Source organism: Brassica rapa, chromosome A03, assembly GCF_000309985.2.
Source record: "Brassica rapa cultivar Chiifu-401-42 chromosome A03, CAAS_Brap_v3.01, whole genome shotgun sequence".
Classification (NCBI taxonomy): Eukaryota; Viridiplantae; Streptophyta; class Magnoliopsida; order Brassicales; family Brassicaceae; genus Brassica; species Brassica rapa.
This window is the reverse complement of record NC_024797.2, coordinates 35,069,810-35,088,267: the sequence shown is the minus strand read 5'-3', so window position 1 is coordinate 35,088,267 and position 18,458 is coordinate 35,069,810. Positions and strand designations below refer to the sequence as shown.

Sequence of the window (18,458 nt, the reverse complement as noted above, 5' to 3'; positions counted from 1 at the left end):
TTGAGGAGACAACCAATCTGAAGAAGAAGCTTACGGACACACGATTTCAGAGAAACGGAGACTAGAGAAGAAGATTACGGAGATTATTTCAGAGAAGCCGCTTTGCCGAGAAGAGTTGTAGTGAACACGATTTCGAAAACAGTTAGGGTTTAGTGGAAGAACAGTCTCGGAGAAGTTAATGATCGTCGTTTGATTTTCCTTCGTGTTAAGTGACGTGGTATCATTACTTCTGATGTGGATTTTCAAATTAAAATTAATCACAACTAAAAAAATAATAAAGGGCTTAAACAGTAATTTACTAGGGTTCTAAAAACACTCTAGTCATTTTCAAAAGATTTGTATTAGTCTAGTCATTACCTCACTTTTTTGTATTAGTCTAGTCATTTTCTCTATAAGAAATTACATAGTAGTGGGTTGCCTTCCCACTCAGTGCTTTGTTATAGTCATTTATTTTGACTTTGGAGGTTGTTTGTGGCTAGTAATGATTAAAGTGACCACTTGGTTGTATGCAAGTGTCCTCTTCATCTTTGCTCATCTGGAACAAAATGCCAATGAAGCTTCTTATGGCCTCATCTCCTCTGGTCCGCTGATTCTTTAATCTTTCTCTAGCAACCTAACTTACGTTCATCCTATGCTGAAGATCCCCAATGATGTGTTGTTGTATCCCAAGTCTGGCTTATGTTGATTCTGAGATGTCCTTCAACTCTTGGTAGAGATCTTCTTTCAGAAAATCTTGAGAGAAAGTGATCTCATCAAGTTTATCATGTAATGACTTTACAGTAACCAGATTGTTTCGTAGTTCTGCATAGTAGCTGTCGATCGATGGTCGAGCCCTTCTGTCAATCGATGGTGACGGTTCTGTTTGAGAATCGCGTTGTCTCTGAATCGTGTACATCTCCTGTTGCAAAGCGTCCAGGCGTGTGGTCAAGAAATATACACCCTCAAGCCGGTAGGTTAATGTTTGTAGCTTATCTCCGAGTGGTGCGAGTCGAGCGTCGATCGTTACTTGGATGTGAGCATCGAGTCAATGTTTGAGTGCGAGCGGCAATCAATTTTGATCTTCCTGTGCCGACTGCATGTTTTTTTTCTGAAGCATGTCTATGTCTTGCTTCATCTCATCCGTATGTGTGGTCAACCAGTTGTAACTGTTGTCGAACGGGTAGTAGACGTCATCAAGCCTCTTCGAATGATAATCATCTGAAGTTCTGATAGCTCGGTAGATCTCTGCTACTAACTCATCAATCTCTGTTTTGTTGTAGTTGTTCTGCTCTGGCACGGTCGGTATGGGTACCTTTGTGTTCTCCCAACGAGCTTTCCTCTTCCTATTTTGATGAAGTGTGGTTTGTTTGGATTCGAAGTAACTGTCGATCGATGGTGCAGATGCGTCGTCGATCGATGGTGGATCTTCTGATATGTTCTTTAGGTTGAAGAAGTTACTGGATCCATTCATGGCAATTATTTCAGCTATGTCCTCCTTGGATATGTGGAGAATGCGTCCACCCATTGCTCTCGCTTGGTCTTCTGGATCCCTGAAAATACCAAATTCATCCGGAGTTAGATAACCATAATCTGTATTATCTTTGACTTTTACCTCAAGAGGTGGTGTTTGATGATCGTCGATCGATGGCTTGGTGTTGCTGTCGATCGATGTCGCCCTTTTCTCTGCAAGCGATGTATGGAGAACTGCTCAGTCATCCATTTCTAGGCCACAATACTCAATAGTCTTTTCTCGGTGGTTGTCTTCGTCATTCTCATCAGATTGCATCTCCAGTAATTCAGTGTGTACTGCAAAGCTCTCATGAAGGCTATCATCTGCCCAACTGCCAATAGAATAGTCGCTGATCGTATCACCGTAGTAGTAATCAGTCGATGTCTGCAGCTGGGTAGCAACGTCAAAGCTTGGATAGCAGTGTGCTGGCAAAGCAAAAGACTCATTCGCAGGACTAGTGTCGATCGATTCCTTGGAGTAGGTATTGATCGTCGGTGGGATGTCATTCTCGATCGATGGTGGAGTACTGCTGTCGATTGCTGCCTCGTATTCTGTCTCGTATTCAACTTCAAATTCGCAGTAGCCAGTTGCTATGAATCCTGAATCAACTCCAGTGTTGGACGTCTGTGACTTGACAATTATGACTGGATCATAGTAGATACCCGAATTTATCAGTGGTATACCCAACTGATTAGTCTGCATGTTGGAAACTGTTCCTACAGTAGCCACGAAGGCTCTCCCAAGTAGTAGAGAAGGACTCATGTTCTGCTTATTTTCTAGGACATGGAAGTCAACTTGAACAAGTGCATTACCAATTTGCACTTCAAGGTTTTTGATGATTCCTATTGAGTTCCTCGTAGAATAATCCACAAGTGAATGAATCTTTTAAAAGCTCGATCTTCAGACCCAGATGGCCTACTATCGCCTTGGGTAGTATGCTGACTGATGACCCTGTGTGTGACACCCCCGATCGTAGTTGACCGGAAATGACACGGTTGATGTTCCTCGATGGTCGATCCGAGGTTCTCAGAAAACTTCTGATCGCCTTAGACCAATAACCAAAGAACACCAACGCTCCTATCAGATATCACTCTAGGCTTTTCAACCCAGAAAAGCAATACTCGATAGTTAGTTCGTCCGGACAAGGACTAATATCATATGGAACCCATACTTTAAAAACACTCTTTATATATCATTCAAAAGCATCTTACAAAATTTGTTATAAATTAACCTCGAGGTTTTCGGTCAATAAATCTTATAAATAAGAAATATCAAAACGTCTTTGCAAGGATAATAAAACTACCGATGGCTAATGTTGTTCCTTCCCCTCCTAGAGTTAGGTCTCCCACCTATTGGTTACCTGCATCACAAATGAGTCATGAGTAACTAGTTTACTCAGTGAGCCTAGTCCCGCACCCCAACATATATTCATAATGTCTCAAGCAATCAAATCCATTTGTATGCAGTGGAAATATATTCCATAACTAATAAAAAAATACATATATAAGGCCTATCATTCCATCGATGTGAATCTTATCTTAAACATCATCTCCACGACACCCGCCATTCACTCATACTTATTATATATATACACTAAACCCGGAAAACCACCAAGGCTAACCGAGCCTAGCGGAGAAATAAATATAACCATCATCTCCATGAGACATTCCAAGATCAAACATCTAACGCTGCATGCAGTTACACGGCCTCCAGGGTGCAACCCCATCATCGTGTCTTTGTGATCTTGTTCCGTATCGCAGGAACAATTCACAGTAATGCAGGAACTTTCGGGAGAGTGAGTATACAATAAGACTTCACATGTTTATACTTACATATTCAATACTATACATATGTATTAGTACTTGAGAACAAGTACTAAGGTTTGGAATAAATCTCTATGATCATTCATAAATATTTATTAAGTGTTTACACTAAGTAAACACCTCACCTATTTAATATTGATCAAGAGACAAAGCCTATCAATCATCTACATTCAGTACGTTCAATCAAGAAATATTTATTCACTACTCATTACTCATCTATCTAGACTCACCTTTGATTCCATGTGATTGGCTAGGGAAGACTAGACTCTAGCTCAACTAATAAGACTCCATTTCACTCCTGATTCAGAATATGATCAGTCAGGTTGATTTCAACAGAAACTCTACTCAGCTTAGTTCAAAGCAGTTCAGTTCGGTTGAAGGATAATTCAGTTCAGCTAAGCCTTTAAATAAAATATCTAAGAGACATAACTGAACCAAAATCAATCCACATACAAGTTTAAAAACTAATCAGAACAGGAAGCCTAACAAATCAGTCCCCTTGTTCCAAACAAAACCTCTCTGAACTAGTAGCTATCGCTTACCGATTTCCTCAAGCTTTAAGATGAACTTGGTTGATATAAACTTCAAGCTGAACACACGTCTAACCTGATCAGGACAAGATACCCATGATAGGTTCAAGATCATAAACAAACCAAATCGTTTTGGTTACCTAACAAGAACTGAAGCTCAATCAAAACTGATCTCATCAAACCCATATGTTCTTACCGATAAAATCCAAGGCTAAAGAACTTGGGTGATTCTAAACTCTTGAGCACCAAACTTTTATCTCTTAACCACACTAGAACACACTGAATAAAGTCACAGAATGGTGAGAAAGGGTCGTCCAAGCTCACTTCTGTTCCCTGATTTTTTTCTCCTGAATTGTTTCAACTAATTTTTCTCACAGATTTTTCTCTCTTTTTCTCTCTTTCTCTCTGAATTTTTCTCTGGTTTTTCTTGCAGTAACAGGACGTCCAGAGGAGAGAAGAAGATGTTTTATACCATATGGGGTTGCTTCAGCTCAGGGTTTTCTCTTTACACAAAGTGGTAGTTTGGAGAAACATGTGGCAACCAGCTTCAGCACAAGCAGCTCACCTCTCCCTTATAAGAAGAAAGCTGCAAGCAGTTGAAGCAAACAGCTTGTGACCAGCATGTGACTTCTAATGAGCAAGCAGGTAAGCAAGTAGGTGCATGTCATGTGACCTAATTACTGAGAAAGCAAGTAGGCTAGAAGGTGCAAGGCATGTGACTGTTCAGAAATAATTTTAAGAGTTTTGTCGATATTTTTCGGACTGTTTCGACTAAATATTTTTCATCATTCGAATCTCGTCCTGCTCCGAATAAACTCTCCTAGCATGAATAAAAATCGACAATAATAATTAACACTCGACCAGAACCATCAAGAGATGGTTTTTCGACCAAAAGACAGCCCGTCGAGAGATTAATTCACCGTGTCTATTTTTATTTAAATTCTGATCGATCAATCTTCAAACTAATCTTAAAGAATTTTCTCGACCAATATTCTATCTGCTCGTGAGGGTTATTAAATTCTTCCCCCCTCAAAAGAATTCGTCCCCGAATTCTAAAAACGTAGTTGTACACTCTTTACTGAACAGTCTCTGAAAGGAGTTCTGGATATTAGATCTGAAATTATCTTAATCTGCCCATATCAAAACAACTCATGTCGATCCCTTGATTCCCCCAACCGATCCTTTCTTTTCTGAGCAGCCACTTTCAAGATAACCAAATTCTTTACTCTGCACAATTCCTGTCAACTGCGATCTGCATACTTTTTCTAACAATCTTGTATCCGTAGACTATTACTTCTCAACCTTTTCTATCTGGCTCTCCCCCATAACAGCAACATGAAATTTGGAACGTGAGGTGATGTGCCATACGTGAATGTAACATCTCCAGTCTAGTCAATGTTAACTTGATTAACCGTGCAACAATCAAACAAGAACATGCACGATCAATCACGCTAACATGATTCAGGGGTGCTACTCTCAAATAAACACACTCACCCATTCCAAGAATGATTTCACTTACAGTATTTTTTACACTTCTGATCTATCTTAAATGCTCTTCATAATCTTCTAACTACTACTAGAACTCGACATAAACCACTTGGTGAAATCCCTAGGCTATTGCAGTGAATTCATGTTTAACAAGAATACTGAACATGTTACTTTTTTAGATGTCGACCATCCTTTCAATGCCTTAAACACATCTTCATCTTCCCTGATTATCAGACTGTCTTCTACTCTGCTCCTTTTCATCTTCTACTTTTTAAACGATCAAGTTACTAGAGTACACTTCTTCACCTTTTCCCAAAAGTTCCTGAACACGCCAGACTGATTTGAGTGATACTCGAACACTTAGTAGTATACCATTGTAGGCCAACAATAACTGGTCCTCTTCAAAAGACTTATTTCCTTAATATCCTAATTGAGCTCGGTAACTAGATAGCCAATCTCATTCTAGATAGAAACATACCGCTCTAACGGAAGTACTATGGAATGGGGAAGGCATACCATAATAACTGGCAGCCCGTACTTCCAAATAAGAACGGTAGACTTGAATTCATAAAAGTGAATCCTCTCTAATACTATGACATCGCTCAGGAACTACAACCATGTGTTGTTCCCGAATCAAACACAATATGGGCGGAGAATTCCATCCATAGGCAAGGTTTCTTACGACACCTTGATCACAATTCACATAAGTTTTTTTTAATTTCAATCATTCATAAAATTGTAAAAATGCACACAACACACAATGGGATAAGAAGCAAACCTGTGATTGAACCTTTCAGAGGTTTTGACGGTCCAGACAACCATAAAGTGTAGGCTCTACCCAAATAGCCCAACACTTGGATCAAGACTAATGGTAAGGAAGCGTGAACAAGTCCAACTACTGGTACCCTAGGTATAGGTAAAGGAACCGGGTAACTTTATGGGCAAGGGTAAAATAATCATCCTTACTCTTCACAAGGGAATCACTGAAGCGCATTGATGCAAATAATCAAGAATTTCTCACACTTGGACAATCCCGACTATGCTGTCCTGGCATGTCACCACCATAACAACTCAGCCTCCTCAATCTTGATCTGATGAAACGTACACCCAAAATCATCCCAGCGACTTAATCCACTGATTTAAAATAATCTTCGATCTTCACTGGTTGGGAATTAAATGGTCTGCAGAATTTTGTGAACTTCGTCAGCAATAACTTCTTTAGTATTCGCGTCATACTCTAACATCTCCTCGAAGCTCTGAGACTCCATGGTCTTTTATCTACTACAAAATTCTTGGCTAAGTTCCCAAATATTTTCCTTCTGATCTTTGGCTTATTCTCCAAACCATAATCGATGAATGAAATTCACTCGACCACATATCTTGATGCTGAAATTGTTGTATATGATTAACTCAACCTGAACCTCCTGGCGGAAACATCCCACTGTACCAACTCCGTAAACTGAATCTTCAATCGGTCCCATATCTTGTGTAGAAAATTCTACTTTATGAACTCTTGAGATCTGTCCAACTCGATCTCACCTCTCTGAAGTAATTCTTGACTCTCGACCAACAACTCATCGCGTTCATCTCCAAATAGCTTGCTACCAAATCCTTCATGCAATTCTCTGAACATTGGCCACGTCAATGTTTTGCTGTGGGTGTTTCATCCCAAATCAGCCTCAAGCCAAAGTACACCTCAAACGGTTTAGTGTTTCTTCAGTATCTTATGGTCCCACTACTTCTTTCCATCATAAGCTTTAAGATGTCTTGTTGCCAACGGAAAGGTGCATGTGTGTCCATCGTCTTGTACTACAGTTGAACCATCTCTTCCTCCAACGCTAAGCTCCAAACAAATGTTGAACAATTCAGGCTTGTACGGCTCTGTTTCTTGTACGTCTCAGCATAAGCTGGAGAGTTGAGAAGCTGGAAGAATAAGTGTATCTAGGTGATCATGTGTAGTCGCATCGCTCTGAATCGGACCACAAACAACGCCCACCTTGACATCGATAACACACGAGTCCGGAGATGTATTCGATGTATCAACTATGTCCCATATCTCTCTCTAAAGAATTGGCATCCCCCACTAGAATTCAAAAGAATGACAGGAAGGCATGACGTTACTGAGACTCTTAACAGGGCGGTAGTGAACCCCACCATGAGGGTAGCAAACTCAAGCATAAAGATAGTAACACCGGTAAGCACAGTCCACCCGTTCAATCTTGTCTCGGTGCTTCTGCTATGAAAGATCACGGTTAGGTAACTACCCATGACTATCTATCCTAAAATAAAGGAACAAGCCAGCATATCCTAGTTATCCTTGCGACTCATTTTGACTCAAAAAACATTTGAAACAAGTCCCATTCTAGCATCGTATAACCATGCTCTGATACCACCTTTATGACACCCCCGATCGTAGTTGACCGGAAATGACACGGTTGATGTTCCTCGATGGTCGATCCGAGGTTCTCAGAAAACTTCTGATCGCCCTAGACCAATAACCAAAGAACACCAACGCTCCTATCAGATATCACTCTAGGCTTTTCAACCTGAAAAAGCAATACCCGATAGTTAGTTCGTCCGGACAAGGACTAATATCATATGGAACCCGTACTTTAAAAACACTCTTTATATATCATTCAAAAGCATCTTACAAAATTTGTTATAAATTAACCTCGAGGTTTTCGGTCAATAAATCTTATAAATAAGAAATATCAAAACGCCTTTGCAAGGATAATAAAACTACTGCTGGCTAATGATGTTCCTTCCCCTCCTAGAGTTAGGTCTCCCACCTATTGGTTACCTGCTTCACAAATGAGTCATGAGTAACTAGTTTACTCAGTGAGCCTAGTCCCGCACCCCAACATATATTAATAATATCTCAAGAAATCAAATCCATTTGTATGCAGTGGAAATATATTCCATAACTAACAAAAAAATACATATATAAGGCCTATCATTCCATCGATGTGAATCTTATCTTAAACATCATCTCCACGACACCCGCCATTCACTCAGACTTATTATATGTATACTAAACCCAGAAAACCACCAAGGGTAACCGAGCCTAGCGGGGAAATAAATATAACCATCGTCTCCATTAGATATTCCAAGATCAAACATCTGCATGCAGTTACACGGCCTCCAGGGTGCGGTCCCATCATCGTGTCTTCATAATCTTGTTCTGTATCGCAGGAAAAATTCACGGTAATGCAGAAACTTTCGGGAGATTGAGTATACAATAAGACTTCACATGATTTATACTTACATATTCAATACTATACATATGTATTAGTACTTGAGAACAAGTACTAAGGTTTGGAATAAACCTCTATGATCATTCATAAATATTTATTAAGTGTTTACACTAAGTAAACACCTCACCGATTAAATATTGATCAAGAGACAAAGCCTATAAATCATCTACATCCAGTACGTTCAATCAAGAAATATTTATTCACTACTCATTACTCATCTATCTAGACTCACCTTTGATTCCATGAGATTGGCTAGGAAAGACTAGACTCGAGCTCAACTAATAACACTCCATTTCACTCCTGATTCAGAATGTGTGGATACAAGATCAGTCATGTTGATTTCAACAGAAACTCTACTCAGATTAGTTCAAAGCAGTTCAGTTCGGTTGAAGGATAATTCAGTTTAGCTAAGCCTTTAAAAAAAATATCTAAGAGACATAACTGAACCAAAATCAATCTACATACAAGTTTAAAAACAAATCAGAACAGGAAGCTTAACAAATCAGTCCACTTGTTCCAAACAAAACTTCTCTGAACTAGTAGCTATGGCTTACCGATTTCCTCAAGCTTTAAGATGAACTAGGTTGATATAAACTTCAAGCTGAACACACGTCTAACCTGATCAGGACAATATACCCATGATAGGTTCAAGATCAGAAACAGACCAAATCGTTTTGGTTACCTAACAAGAACTGAATGTCAAGCAAAACTGATCTCATCAAACCCATATGTTCTTACCGATAAAATCCAAGGCTAAAGAACTTGGGTGATTCTAAACTCTTGGACACCAAACTTTCAGCTCTTAACCACACCAGAACACACTGGATAAAGTCACAGGATGGTGAGAAAGGATCGTCCAAGCTCACCTCTCTTCCCTGATTTTTTTCTAAATTTTTCAACTAATTTTTCTCACAGATTTTTATCTCTTCTTTCTCTCTTTCTCTCTGAATTTTTCTCTGGTTTTTCTTGCAGTAACAGGACGTCCAGAGGAGAGAAGAAGATGTTTTATACCATATGGGGTTGCTTCAGCTCAGGGTTTTCTCTTTACACAAAGTGGTAGTTTGGAGAAACATGTGGCAACCAGCTTCAGCACAAGCAGTTCACCTTTCCCTTACTAGAAGAAAGCTGCAAGCAGCTGAAGCAAACAGCTTGTGACCAGCATGTGACTTCTAATGAGCAAGCAGGTAAGCAAGTAGGTACATGTCATGTGACCTAATTACTGAGAAAGCAAGTAGGCTAGAAGGGGCAAGGCATGTGACTGTTCAGAAATAATTTTAAGTTTTGTCGATATTTTTATGACTGTTTCGACTAAATATTTTTTATCATTCGAATCTCATCCTGCTCTGAATAAACTCGCCTAGCATGAATAAAAATCGACAATAATAATTAACACTCGACCAGAACCTTCAAGAGATGGTTTTTCGACCAAAAGACAGCCCGTCGAGAGATTAATTCACCGTGTCGATTTTTATTTAAATTCTGATCGATCAATCTTCAAATTGATCTGAAAGAATTTTCTCGACCAATATTCTATCTGCTCGTGAGGGTTATTATACTGTGTCTCACGACACACATGGAAATTCAATGCCCTTCAAACAACATGGCATATAAATTTCTCAGGATCCCTCGTCTTCTTCAGTTTAATCCTCCGCTTCATCTTTTCTCTAACCTGGTTGAATATCCTATATATGTCATGTTCAGTCTCCTTGATTTCTCTGAAGAACATCTACAACCTGTGGGTAAAGTAAGCCTCCTCAAATGGCTTTGTGAAGCTTTCCATCTCCATCTCATTTACTCCTCTTTTGAGATGCTTAGGAACCTTTTCCTTTCTTCTCCTCAAGGTTCTCCTCTCAGAAGTCTGATAAACTTGCATAGGCTCTGGTGCATCATCTGAATGTTGATCAAAGTTGTCTGCAATATGTTCTGAAGGTTGAAATGTATTTCTTAGTGCATTCAGGCGTGCTACATCTATCTTTGGTAACTGCACTCGGTAGGTCAGAGGTGGTCATCGATTTACGCTGGGTGAGTTGTATCAATCGTCAGTTGAGTCTGGCTGTCGATCGCGGCTGACTCTTGGTGTCGATAGATGTCCGACTTCTTGATGCGTAAGGATTTTCGTGGATGAGGGTGTTTAGCTGCGAACTCCTCGTGAGTCATAATTCTCACGGTTGCACATGATGCAACTTCCTCAATCGATCGATGTGGAGAACCTGATGTCAATCGATGTTTGTCTGTCTCCGTCAGTCGATGTTTGTAGCTTGGCATCGGCTTACACCAATGTGAACCGCCGAAACTCATGGAGCTTTCAACCTGGAAATCTCCCTCTTGAAGCTTCTCCTCCTTAACCACTTGCCAGAAATCATCATCCATGATGGCATTCACGTGGTGCTTCAAGATTCCTCCCCTTTACCTTTCATGAAAGCCTCCTGCCTTTTAATAGTGTCTCCTATCTGAACCACTTGTGTAACACCCCCGAACCATTTTAAACATTGGTCAGTCAGTCGGGCAACAATCAAATAAGAACATGCCCGAACGACCTTCCTCTGCTAAGTCCGGAAGTGTCACAACGGGTTTAGAATAGACTTTCCAAGTCACAAAACATAATTCTGTAACCCAGAATATCCATTCAAAACTCGTTTCCTCTAATCTTCGGCATGAGGCTTTGCAACCCGTACCGAGTCATAGAGTTGTGTTAGGTTGGAGTAACCTAATATCAGACTCAACACGTCACGAATATTAAACATACTTTATTCCATATATATAAAACATGAAGTTCACGAGCCCAAAATATTATACATATGGTCCATGGACGCAGTCGAAAGTAAAACATACATTCATATATCTTGAAAACGAGTCTTTAGCAAAAGATGTCCAATCTACACCAGCTCCTACAGTTCCGCGAGTGCTACGGTCTTTTCTACTGGTCACCTGCAAAAGGATGTGAGGAGTGAGTGAACTAGTTTCACTCAGTGAGCCAGGGTTCCCTATCTAGCATATATAACTACCCGTCATTCTAAACCCAACCCCAAACACAAGCAAGACGGGTAGTTCAACAATCAGTATTCAAGATCATAAAGCAATACTGATTTAAGCAATAAAGCTTTAAACCATATTAAATGAAAACACTCTTTATGAGTGTCATTTCAATAAACCATATACATGTACTCCTAGGGCCCAACAGAATCATTCTTCCTCCACATAAGGGACACCGGCAATCCCTTTACTATTACACCACACAGGCGTAGGCGCTCGGGAATCGCCTGGTCACGGTCCTCAATCGGAATCGCCGTGCCCCGGTCCTCTATCGGACTCACCGGGGGCTGTCACATCCACATGTGACACTCGGCCTTGGTGATCAAGCCAAGTTAAACCGAGCCCACCACTGTCCGGACCACGACCGGCTTAGTGGTACCATTTGAGGAAGCAATGACCTGCAAACTACTACTAGAACCACCACGAGGTTCTCACACAACAGTACCAACACGAGGTACCCACTATAATAACATATAATAATTACACAATCGTAATAATCCGGGTGCTTAGACTAGTCTTGCTATCCACTTAGCCTAGACATCGTCTCAAGCCTCGGATCCACAAACTGACACCTAGCCCGGTCCAACTATCCTAGCTCGGAAACCGTCTCTGATGTCAGGAACCTGCATTAAAAATTTGTTAACAAACAATTAACCGTGACTCACAGTGATTAACCGATGTGGCTTGACTTTCTGATTCCGGAAGCTGACCAAACCCTTTTTATTCTTCCAAATCCTCGTCTTGATTCTGTACCGTTAATTCCGCAATTTTGTAACACGTCTTGCCTTTCCAAGCAGCTCCTTAAATTATTTATTATTATTATTATTTTTAACTAAGTAGTTGAGCTTTACATTATCATGCATGCAACTCATTGGGAATCTGTAGGATTATAATCCCAAGTTTCCTGAATCAAAATCATAAGTCTAACTATTTCCTTTTTAAGCACCAAAACCTCAATCAATCTATTGAACAAACACTTGTTCAATATAAAACTGCAATTTACTTTTAAATCTCTTAAACCATCTAGCTTAACAAATCATATTAGACTTCTTAGGTTCCATAGCTTCCTGTGAATTCGATCCTTAAGTACTACAACTCGACCTCTTATTTGAGATAGTATAAATCACTCCTTAGGGTAATTTGAGTTGTATCACCTTCCTCTTGTGCTCTGTCACAAAGACCCGAGAGCACTTCACTACACAAGATAATTATATAGGGAGAGAGGGGGTCGCCTTGGTGGATCCCTCTGCTCGGTGTAACCAATCCTCTAGGCGAACCATTAATGAGGAAGGTGTATGTAACTGTTGAGATACACTGCATGATCAAGCCAATCCAGGTATGGCTAAATCCGAGTCTCTCAAGCACATGAGAAATAAAGTCTCATTCAAGTCTATCGTAGGCTTTACTCATATTCGTCTTTACCGCCATCGACACTCTTTGCTCAGCCTTTGACGTCTTTAGAGTGTGGAGAACTTCGTGGGGGATAAGGATATTATCCCTGATCGCTCTTCCTGGGACGAAGGAGGATTGATTTTCAGAAATAATCTTCTCCAGAAGTGGTTGTAGGCAATGTTGGAGAATCTTGGAATATATCTTGTAGTAGACATTGCACAAGGCAATTGGTCTATACTCTGAGATACTGATAGACCATGGATTTTACCCACTTTTAGCCATGGTCTATAAGTGTTTTAATATATATATTTACTACTATATAAAAAGTATATTTAGAGTATTTACAGGTTCAGGTACGTTCTGGGGAAATATGGTTATTTTGGAGTCTTTTGAGGTGCAGAACTGCACAAACGTGTCCGATGTCTAGCCATGGATGGAGCCTTCCGACCGTTAGATTGAGCTCAAATTTTGACACAAAATATATATTTGAGTTAGCTTTCCAATGCCACCGGTTTGAGGTCAATCCGCATCATGTAGCAAACGTTATGTCCATTTTACTGAAGAGTGGTCAGTCTGCCTCGCAAGAGAAAGCTGTCGAGAAGAGGAACATATGTCGATCGATGCAGATCTCTTGACATCGATCGGTATGGATGCCAGAATGCGGGCCGAGCATATTTTATGACCGACTGAAGCACATAAGAAATCCCAAATTACCAGAATACCCTTGGACGACCAGAAACCCTATTTATGTTATTTCTAAGCCATTGTTGACGGCTACACCCTATCTAAGCTTTCTTTGATTCTTGTTCTTAGTTAGGAGAGAAAGGATGAACTCCTTCAGAGTCCTCCTGGAACTCCATTGTTTTGGTTTTATTTATATTTTATGTTATTCATCTATGATTTCTGTGACAAACTTTATGTCTGAATAGATCCACCTGTTAGGTTTAGGGTTCAAATAGATTAGAGGGATTAGCCCCAACTATAAATTTGCTAAGTTGTGGTATTCATTATTAGATTTTTTTTTTACTGCTTGTTTTAGCCTTGTTAACTAGAACATGAACCTAGGAATTTGCATGTGTCAAGCATCCTTGATCATCCTGTCCTGAATCTAGTCAATCATACTAGGAGTGCTAGAAAAAGGCTAACCGCTGATCTAGGAGACTAGTGAGCATTATCAGCCTGCGCCTAGGGCTTAGCTAAAAGCATCGATCAATATTGTCTTCTAATAATCGATCGTTATTGCAAAAGGTGTATCGATCGATATCTCTGTAGGATCATCGATCGACACTTTCTTGTGATCAAAAGACTAACCGTTGAGATCCAAGATCTAGTTAGTTTACCAGTGAAACATTGCCATCGCTGATCACTGTGATTAAGGAATTGAGCTCTAATATATCATGCATGTAAATGTTAGGCATCTATAGGATTATAATCTCCAACACCTGAATAAAAACCCTAGATCTAGCAACCATCATTCCATCAAACAAATGCCTGCCAATCTGAACAATTGTATTGTTCAACTTGTTTACTGTTTACTGCTTTAAACTTATTAACCTTACTTAATCAAACTGATTAGATCTAGCTCCCTGTGAATTTGATTCCTAAGTACTACAACTCGACCTCTTATTTGAGAGAGTATAAATCACTCCTTAGGGTAATTTGAGTGATATCAAATTTGGCCCCGTTGCCGGGGAGTTTTGATCGCCATTAGATCTTGTTTAGTTAGATTTAATTTAGGTTTTACTATTGTTCAAAAAAACTGATAAAAAATTTTCTCTTGTTTCAGGTACATCCATATGAGCACCAGAAGAAATAAAGGGGATAGAGCTCTTACTAGCAGAGCTACTGGATTTGGAACGCGTAATCCATAAGTCTAAGAGGGCAGTCGACACCCTCCAAGAAATCGATTGGCAGCGTAGAAATCCTAACGTCGATCGACATTGCTCACCTGACGTCGATCGACATTGCTCACCTGACGTCGATCGACATTGCTCACCTGACGTCGATCGACACTGCTTAGATGAATGGTATCGTGAACCAAGTATCGTACGACACTATTCAACTTGTGTCGGACAACATTGTTCATCACGATACTGTTCACTCCAGTACTATTCATCACGGTACTGTCCACTCCGGTACTGTTCATCGAAGTACTGTTCGTCGAGGTATTGTTCATCTCGACACTATTCATCCCACGTCGATCAACGTTGTTCATCTCCCGTCGATCGACACTATTCATCCTGTGTTGATCGATACTAATCATTCCGCGTCGATCGATACTGTTCATGTGAACACTGTTCATCATGACACTGTTCATCCGGGCACTGTTCATTCGAACACTGTTCACCTCGACACTGTTCATCCAGTGAAAAACAACACCACCCACTTAATATCGATCGATTCTCAATGCTAGACGTTCCGCCAGGTTGCATAATTGAGATGGAACCAATTGAGGAAAGGATGTACATGTCTAAGGCCTCACACCTTGATGTCCCTAAACATCAAAGACCACCTATCTGGACAGAAGAAGCTGTTCATATGGTTTCGTTCTCATTTTCATCCGGACTAAATCAGATCTCCAAAGTCAAGCTAAATGACTATAACAAAGCGCTGAGTGGGAGGCAACCCACTATTAGGTTTGTTTTAAATTTAATTTTTTTTTCATTTATTATTGATTCTTTGTTTTCTAATGATTTCATGTTTTAAAAAAAAAAACCATATGAACAGTCACAACGGTACTGTAGCAACCGCACTGTAGAAAAGGCACTGTAGCATCGATCGACACTATAGCAAATAAATCGATCGACACTGTAGCAGAAAATCGGGAGTTACTGTAGCAGCGGCACTGCAGCTAGACATGTCCAATATGGTAAAACCAAACCGTACCAAACCAAACCAGATCCAAATAGACAATATCGTGTGGTTTTGGTATATACCATATAAACCGAATGGATATGATTTTATAAAAACCGTAGGATTTGAATATGGTTTGGTTTATAACCGATTAAACCGAATAAACCGAATAAAACCGATCAAAAGTAAAAACATGTAAATATGTACATATTTTAAAACATCACATGAAAATCTATTTGTTATATAAGTTATTATTTTGTTAATAATTATTACCATATTTTTTATATTAATAAAGAATCATAATTTGAAAAACACTTAAAATATAATTAAATAACAATTCATACCAACTGAGGCTTTTTATTTTCTAGTCTTCTTCTTTCAATCATTTTGCTTTCTTTTAGTATTGATTAAATTGAAGTGAAAGTTATAAATTTGATGGATAATAACTAGAAAAAAATCTTCACAACTTTTTTCTTATTTATAAACGAACAAAGTTTCACTCGAAGAAGCATGACTTTGATGAACACTAAATATGAAAGAGTGGAAAAACTTTTCGTTCATACTTCTATTTTGTTTTTTATTTTTATTTTCAAAATTTTGAGTTTTGATTTTAATTATATATTTGATTATTTCATCCGAAGGTATAAGCGTTTTTATTTTTTTTTGTTTTATTTAAAAATATAATATCTTTTTAATAAATGACTGCGATGACAATATGACTCTAAAATTTATATAATATGTTCTCAAACTAAATAATTATGTTTTGGTATAAAACCGAATAAACCAAAAACCGATGGCATATAAACCGAACCGAACCAAAGTAAATATGGATTTAGAATGCTAGTTATATTTTATTAACCGAAATACCAAAAAACCAAAAATACCGAACCGATATCTGGATTGAACACCCCTAACTGCAGCAGTCACTGTTCATCGGAAAAAATATTGAATTGGTTTTATTAGTTATCTATTACTAACTGTAGTGTTTTATTTATGTTAGGTAAAAGGAAAAGATCCGAGGAAGATGAGTTTGCAAGAGGATCGACGATGGTTGCGCAACATCGATCGACAAAGCATCACTAGCATCGATCGATCGCCACTTAAATGTGTCCATTGACAGAGCTTCAACAGTATTGATCGCCACTTAAATGTGTTGGTCGACACTTATATCAAAATTAGGTATACTGTTTTTCCTTGCTAAATATTATCTTTATGATTTATTTCCCCACCAATCTTAGACTGTGTAACACTGGAGATAGTGTTATTTAAGTCTAGGAGAGGTTCAACTAATATTGTGTTTCAGGTAGATATATATATATTAAAAAAAAACAGATCCCAGTGGACGAATGCTCAGTACATCGACCGATGAGACCAGCTCGATATCGATCGACATCACTTCAGATCCAACGATCGATTGTCTCTTCATTGTGTCGAATGATTGCTTTAGCCATCGACCAATGAGACCATGTCGCTATCAGTCGACAGCGCTTCATCAACAACGATCGATTGTCACTTCGTTGTCTCGATCGACACTGAGCAGGTCATCGTTCTTACTTGTTAAAATATGTACTTATGATTAATTATTACCATAACTCCGACTAGATATACACTCAGGACAGTGTAATTTAAGTTTGGGGGGATGTTTACTGATATTAGTGTGTTCATGAGTCTTATCAAAATGTTTTCAAAAGATTTTATTAAGTCAAGAAGGGGATAATGAACTTATTAGATTTTTACTTATTAGCTAACCACTTTTTAGCATCATTCTAGACATATTGATTGCAGATAGTACTAAATATACTAAAGTGGATCAACCTGTCAACTATTCACACTTGCTGAGATTGTTTGAAGGAACCAAAGCTAACCTCCAACACTACACCTGACACAACTGCTTGTCTTGGGACTTGGTATACATGGGATCGGATTCTTCAAACAAGTCTGGAAGGTAAAGCCTTGTGTAGATTTATCACCTTTTCTCTCTCTAGTTCGACCCTAGATTTATAGGTAGAGATATTTATTTTCAAAAAAAAAACAAAAAAAAAAAAAAAAAAAAGAAAAAAAGAAAAGAAAAGAAAAAAATATATATATATAATATGTGTTAGTTAAGTGGAATCCGAACATGATTTGGTGGCTACAACCATTAAGGCTTGGTTCATAAGGATTCCAACAAAAAAGAATTCGAACGGGACTTGGTGGCGGCAATCATGAAGGTTCGATTCATATGAATTTTTGGATATAGGTAAAAAAGAAGTGAACATGATTTGGTGACAACCACCATTAAGGCTTGATTCATGGAAGCCTGTCCAATCTTGGTCAATGATCTTGCAATATAACCAGACTATGACTAAAGAGAGAAATTAATAGAGAGAAAAGATAGGAACTAACTTTTACCTGCAGATCCATATACTTGTTTGAAAATCCTAGCATCATGTGATCGATATTTCCAAGGTAAAGCATGCACTTTTATTTATGTTAAGAAATAAGGTTGGTAGAGGGGAATGTCAGACAAGATTTGCTAAGTTGTTGGCTAGGTGAATTTGGTTGCTAAGCTAGGATATAGTATAATGTGCTTTTATGATTAGGAATTTTTAGATGT

At 38.9% G+C, this 18,458-nt stretch overlaps 1 long non-coding RNA gene across 1 annotated transcript; it reads right to left on the bottom strand.

Moving 5' to 3' along the window:
- Nucleotides 1–9,517: 9,517 nt before the first annotated feature.
- Nucleotides 9,518–16,554, bottom strand: LOC103848270. Its single transcript, XR_004456533.1, has 2 exons — nucleotides 11,744–16,554; nucleotides 9,518–11,512 (listed from the first exon to the last, which is right to left on the bottom strand). It is a non-coding gene; the product is annotated as an uncharacterized LOC103848270 (long non-coding RNA).
- Nucleotides 16,555–18,458: the final 1,904 nt, after the last annotated feature.